This window comes from Zingiber officinale, chromosome 10B (genome assembly GCF_018446385.1).
Source record: "Zingiber officinale cultivar Zhangliang chromosome 10B, Zo_v1.1, whole genome shotgun sequence".
In the NCBI taxonomy this organism is placed as follows: Eukaryota; Viridiplantae; Streptophyta; class Magnoliopsida; order Zingiberales; family Zingiberaceae; genus Zingiber; species Zingiber officinale.
This window is the reverse complement of record NC_056005.1, coordinates 26,125,785-26,132,829: the sequence shown is the minus strand read 5'-3', so window position 1 is coordinate 26,132,829 and position 7,045 is coordinate 26,125,785.

Here is a 7,045-nt window from a genome sequence, read left to right as displayed (position 1 = left end):
CGGGAGCAAGAAACGACCAATCAAGAGATCACTCCACCGGAGACAACTTGGTCAGCGTCAGCCCTTCAAGATTCCGGTGACGGTCGTCAGTCGGCGCAGTGAGGTTGAGACTATCGGGGAAACAAGTTGCCCTCCATCGCCGTCGAGTGCGTCGGATCGCCCGTGAGAGAGAAATCGAGAGGGAGAGGAAGGAGGATTAGCAACTCACTCCCTCCTAAAGCTCTGGTGGTTGCTTTGCGCCGGTGACACCGAGAAGGGAAGGAGGAATCGCCGATCGTCACTCGTCTGCGAGGGAGATCGGAGAAGGAAGGGAGGTCGGGGACGGAAGGAGAGGAGGACGGGTCGGCGTCGGGTTTGGGGGAACAACGCTTGGGAAGGGAATTAAAGAAAAGAAAATAATTTATAATTATAAACATTTCCTCACCTAAACGGGTATCCCAAATAGGCCTTATTTGTACCCGAAATTGATCCCCTCAAAACCCATCTTACGAGCTCTGAAAAATTCCCAGAAAATTTCTAAAAATCCCTGAAAAATCCAATAAAATTTTTCGTCCAATAATATTTATTATTTACTTTTACGGTATATTACAGGGGTAGCGAGCCACCAATCCTAAAAGAGCAGACCTTGGTCTACCAGGGCCAAGACCTTGGAATTAGACACCTGGATTTGTTTAACGACAACCTTGGAAGTCGGGTACTAGCCTCTTCTTAAAAGTAAAATACTTATTATCTTATTTACTTCTTCTTTAAATGTCTTGGCATTTTAATATGCACCTTGTGTGCTAAAATCCCTAAAGTCTTGACTTTGGAATTTACTTAAGGCCTTGTCCTTTTCTTTCTTTTCTTTAGCTTTCTTATACTTGTTAATACTTCTAAAAGAATACTTCTTTTAAAAGGAGCTGAAATATTTAAGCAAATTCTAACTTTGAAATGCTTAAACAAAAAAAAACCTGCCTACTATGCTAATAAAATTCTGCATATTAAGCTTAATAAAAATCTATTCTAAAATTGAAGTTCTGCATGCAATACTTATCAAAATAATTTGCTTATTAAAAATCTGCATACTATACTTATAAAAATCTGCATGCTATAAAAATAGAACTGCTCATGCTAAACTAATAGCAAAGAAAAATTGCACGTGCTCATTAATAGAAAATGAAAAACTAGAAAAGGAAAACTACACTTCTATTAGCAATGGAAAAGAAATCTGCAAGCAATACTTACAAAAATTCTGCGTACAATACTTATAAAAAATCTGCTTATTAAAAATATGCGCCATTCATATAAAACTGAAACATGATATCTTAACAAGGAAAACAAGCCAACCATACTAGCGTACCAAATTGTGCATACTCATTAAGTAGCAAGGAAAGCTAAACCATGCATGCTCAAGTTAATGGCTACTCATGTTCAACTAATGTGATATTTACTTTGATGATAACAACCTGAACAATGTTTTGTACAGAAATTACAGACTTGCAGGAAACTATGGAATTGAGAGTGCAGGAAATCAAAGAGAGCAAGGTATATAATACTTAAACTCCTGGAGCTAAATATACTTGAACAATTTGGCAAAGGCATGACTTTATTAAGGTCAGGAAATAAAATCTAAAATCATATGCTCAGTTCTGTACACATATACATATCAATTCTTCACGCTAAAATACATTAAATCTGTACCCATGCATATCATCACATGAATATATCTGTTATACAAAAATGCAACTAGAGGAAGAATTTACTACTAGGAACTAAAGAGGTAGTAACAACCATATCTTCATGCTCTCTATCTACCATGGAAGAAAACCAAATATTCAGCAAACTTCAAAGAAGAAAGCTTCGGAATTAAACCTTCTCTAAACATTCTTTACAGTAACAATGAACTAAAAAGAACCATATTCCTAACAGCCAACTTCTAACAGCATGTTTTGAAAATCAAGAAGAACAAGGTCCAAAAATTACTCCTACTACATGCTTCAGAAATTTAACTCACGACGGTAAACACAAAACCAAAATCTTTCGAAAACCAATCGAAGGGAACTACTCCTACTGCAGGTGAGAAGCAACTCACATCGCTGTTCTTGGACTTACAACCGAAGAAGAGGACTCTAAAGCTTCTAGGGTTCGGAGAAGGTGAAGGTCTCGGCGATCCCTTCCTTTCCGCGTGTTCTCCTTGACGAGGAGAGCTCGGATCCGCAAGAGTTCATGGTAATCCCCTTTGGTCGGCCGCCGGAGACGAAGCTAAGGCTTCGTTTTTCTTAGCTCGGGCAGAATCGGCGCACGCACGGGATGGAAGAAGGGAGAAGAGATGATATTAGGTCACGGGAAAAACACTTAACCCTTTATAACCTAAGTTTTATTTCTGCCCTTTACAATAACTTAAATACATCTTGCTACATACTTGGTTAACAAATCACGCGCAGCCTAGTTGGTTGGCTATGTTCGGTTAAGTCAAGTTCGGCCGGAGGTCTTCGGGTCGAGCCTCGGCTCGGTCCTTTTTCTGCAACCTTTTATTTCTATTATCTATAACCACTACTTAAATTTATTTAGTTCTTCATCTTTTCACGAAATAGCCACGGAATAGCTGGTTAGCCGGTTTTAACCGAAACCACAGATCTCGACTTCGATCCCTCAGCCGCGCCCTTTATTTTTCAATTTATTTTAAATGTTCCAATTACAACTTAAATAAATTTGCTTCCCTTCTTAATCATAAGACAACCGTAGACCAGTTGGTTGGCTGGGTTTGGTTAAGGTTTGGCTTGGGTCGAGGTCGTGGGTTCAAATTACGACTTGGACAATCTTTTTACCTAAACTTCTTTAGTTTAGTAAAAATACCAAACGACCTCCAAAAATTACATAAAAATACTCTATAAATTTATAAAAATCTCTAGAATAGTTAAAAAGCATTTCCTAATATTTTTAAGGACATTTAGAACTCAAAATAGGAAAAATTGGGTCGTTGCATTTAAAACAGTTTTTAAATAATTTCTAAAAGAATTTTAAATCATTTTTTAAAATAATTTTTAAAATGAGTTTTAAAAGTTTTTAAAAGAATTTTTAAACATTTTTTAAAATATTTTTTTAAAATAATTTTTAAAATAATTTTTAAAAGAGTTTTAAAAATAATTTCTTAAAAATAATTTTTAATTTTTTATAAAATAATTTTTAAAATGATTTTTAAAAGTTTTTTAAAATAATTTTTAAAAGAATTTATAAAATGAGTTTTAAAAGGTTTTTTTTAAATAATTTTTAAAATAATTTTTAAAATAGTTTTTAAAAGGATTTTTAAAATAATTTTTACAATAGTTTTTTTAAAAGGATTTTAAAATAGTTTTAAAAGGATTTTTTAAAATAATTTTTACAATAGTTTTTAAAAGGATTTTTAAATAGTTTTCTAAAGGATTTTTAAAATAGTTTTTAAAAGAATTTTTAAAAGGATTTTTAAAACAGTTTTTAAAAGAATTTTTAAAAGAATTTTTAAAAGGATTTTTAAAATAATTTTTAAAAGAGTTTTTAAAGAATTTTTAATATAGTTTTTAAAGAATTCTAAAATAGTTTTTTAAAGATTTTTTTAAAAAAAGAGTTTTTAAATAATTTTAAAATAGTTTTTTTAAGAAATTTTAAAATAATTTTTAAAGAATTTTAAAATCTTTTTCAAAGAATTTTAAAATAATTTTTTAAAATAGTTTTTAAACTAATTTTTAAAATAATTTTGAAAGAATTTTTGAAATTATTTTTAAAATAATTTTCAAAATTATTTTTGAAAGAATTTTTAAAATGATTTTAAAATAGTTTTTAAAATAATTTTTGAAATGATTTTTTTGAATTAAGTTTAATAAAATTTTTAAGTTAAAATAATTAATTTTAATTGTAATTTTATTTGATTTAATTTAACTTAAATTTAATTTTAATTAATTTAATTTAATTTAATTTTAATTAATTTAATTTTATTTAATTTAATTTAATTAATTTAATTTAAATTAAATTTAAATTTAATTTAATTAATTTAATTTAAATTTAATTTAATTAATTTAATTTAATTAATTTAATTTAATTAATTTAAATTTAATTAATTTAATTAATTTCATTTTAGGTTCTTATTCATCTCACCCGATCTATGTTTTAAATCAGGGAATCCTATAATTTTGCGAGATGAATTAGGTTCAATTTTAGGATTTGTTTTTAACTTGTTTTAATTTTGCGAGATTCAGGTTTAGTTTTGGGTTCAACAAATATGCGTTCTTTGGATAAACTTCTGGGCTATGGTGAGTCACTCGGACATCATTAAAGTAACCATGCCTTCGAAGTTTTCCAAATAGTCCTATCCACTGGACTTAGTACAAAACCTTGGTCTAACTGGTTAGGATCCATAAAGGGTAGCTTCGGTCAGTTCCACTTAGCCAAATGCACCAGGTCGAAGTCATATCTTCCTAGACATGCATAGACTAAGCTTCCCTAACGTACTATCATCCAAAACTTCACCAGTACCATTTTTCAAGTTAAACTTAAACCCTTTTTAACTAGTCATAGTTACCCTGTCGGGTAGGTTGATTAGGGTTACCCTGTCGGGTAGATTGATTAGGGTTACCCTATCGAGTAGGTTAGTTTTGGAGGTGCTAGCTATTCTGGAGCCTCCCCTGAATTATTGGCCGTTAATTTAATTTTTAGTTCTGGGTTTATTATAGTTAAGTTTTGGTTAAAATTTAATGTTTAATTAATAATTTAGATTTAAGTTTTTAATTTTGAAGTAATTAAATTGGTCAAATTTTCATTCTTTAAGAGAGTATATTTAATATTTGAATTTTCTTTTAATTTTATTAAGTTAATTGAATTATCTTTATTTAATAGATTAGTGTTAATGTTTAAATTTTTACTAATTTTTGAATTTGAGTTAATTAAATTATTTGAATTATATTTCTTTAAAGGTTTATCTTTTAGCTTTTTATTAATTGTTAATTTTGAATTTTCTAGATTATTTTTGTTTAATATGTTATCTTTAACATTTAATTTTAAGTTTGTTAACTTCCGTTTTGATTTTATCAAAGTGTTTGATTTTATCCTTATATTTTCTTTACCTTTTAAGTTGATATAATTAGTGGAATTTATTAAATAAGTCTTATTTTTAAAATTTAATTTTTTGTTAATTAAATTATCTTGCGTTTGGATAGGATTTTCCAAATTGATATTGTCTAGATTATTAAACAATTTATTAATTATGTATAGATTATTATTGACCTTATCATCATTATTATTTGAACTTTCAGATTTGTTTAGGTTTAAATTTGAATTTTTAGGGTTATTAATTATTTTCAGATTTTCTGAATTTTCTAAATTAATTGGATTTATTTTATCAGAAAATATCCTAGCGGTATTTTTGCAAGTATTGCTAACTACATTATTTTCACAGATATTTTCAGAAATATCCAAACTAACATGTATGTTCTTTAAACTACTATTGGCAGGGGTATTTTGGTAAATATTACTCACCTTAACCGCATCCCCTAATTCAGTAGGCTCTTCGATTGGATCTGACCCGAGTTCAACTTCGATTTTTACTTGATCCTTGAGCTGCATCGGCTCCTCGTGAAGTTTGATCAATTGGATCCAAAGCTCATGTGCATCTTTGTATTTTTCTAGTCTGCATAAAACATTGTTAGGTAAAACATTACAAATAATTTTACTTATATTTGTGTTTAGTTCTGAGTTCTGAGAAGGTTTTCTCAATATCAGCCAATAGTCAAAGTTTAGACTTCCTAAGAAACATTCCATTCTTCGCCTCCAGTAGTTGAAATCTTGATTGTACGGTAGTGGTTCGTTGGGGTTCCATCCTTCTTGATGAGGCATTATTCTTGCACACAGAGAAACAGACAAAAAATCCCAAGACTTGGTCTTGGATTAGCAGTGCTGGAAAAAATAATATTTCACTATTTTCGAAAAAAATAATAAAATATTAATAAAATATTTGAAAAAATATTATTTCAAAATTTTGAAAATGTAATATTTTGTCAATACTAAACAATGGTGAAGACATGTCGATGTATTTTTCAAAAACAATTTTGGAGGAAAAAAATGAAAGGCGTAAGGGTTTATTTTAAAGACGAACGATATCTAATTTTTCTTTAAAAAAACACCCCCCCTTTGCTTGATTGGTGGTTGCACCAAATCAGAGCGGTACCTGCTCTGATACCACTTGTTGGATCGTGAGGAATCGATAGAGGGGGGGTGAATATCGAAAAATGTTCGAAACGAGTAAGCACAGCGGAAAAGTATAACAGAAGGACAATGCTAACACAGGTTATTTTTACTTGGTTCGGAGCCTGTGTCAACTCCTACTCCAAGGCTCGTACTCGTTGAGTACTTTCGTTGGGCAATCCACTAGCAATTCGAATAATGTATTACAATGATTAAGTACTGAAAAGCTAGAAGTAGAATACCGACAAATGTAACACAATAAGAAAAGAATGGAGCTTGTCGGAGCAAAGTCGCAGCGTTGCAGGAGCGCAAGAGAGCAGATCGTCAATTCAGAGTTGTTGTTGAAGCTCCACCCCTGCCCCTTCTTTTATATGAAGCTCGGGGCACCCCGGATCCCCTCCGGGCGCCCTGGTGGGATGTGGCAGGTCCAACCAGTGAGCTCCACGTGGCGAGACGCGTTTGGATAAAATTCGCCTCTCGGGCGCCCGGACTACCTTTTTCCAGGGAGCACTTTTCCTGCAAAACAAGCTTAGTCCGAGGCAAATATATAAATTATAACCTGCAAAATAGAGTGTTAGTTCAATTTATAGTTTAGCAAAAAGAGTATGACTTAGATTCCGTCTTTCCGAGACCGGAATCTAGTCACGATCTCGACATAGATATCCGAAATGGATCTAAGCCGGATTGACGCCTAATGTTCCCTTCCCGGGAACGTGTCCTCACAGTCACTCCCTTCCAGTGACTTATCTTTACTCACCTGCCAGACGTTCGATCAGCCCTTCGACCCGTCTGGACTTCTCGCCAGCTATCCGGTTAGCCCGTCGACCTAGGTGGACTTCTCGCCAAGCGTCCG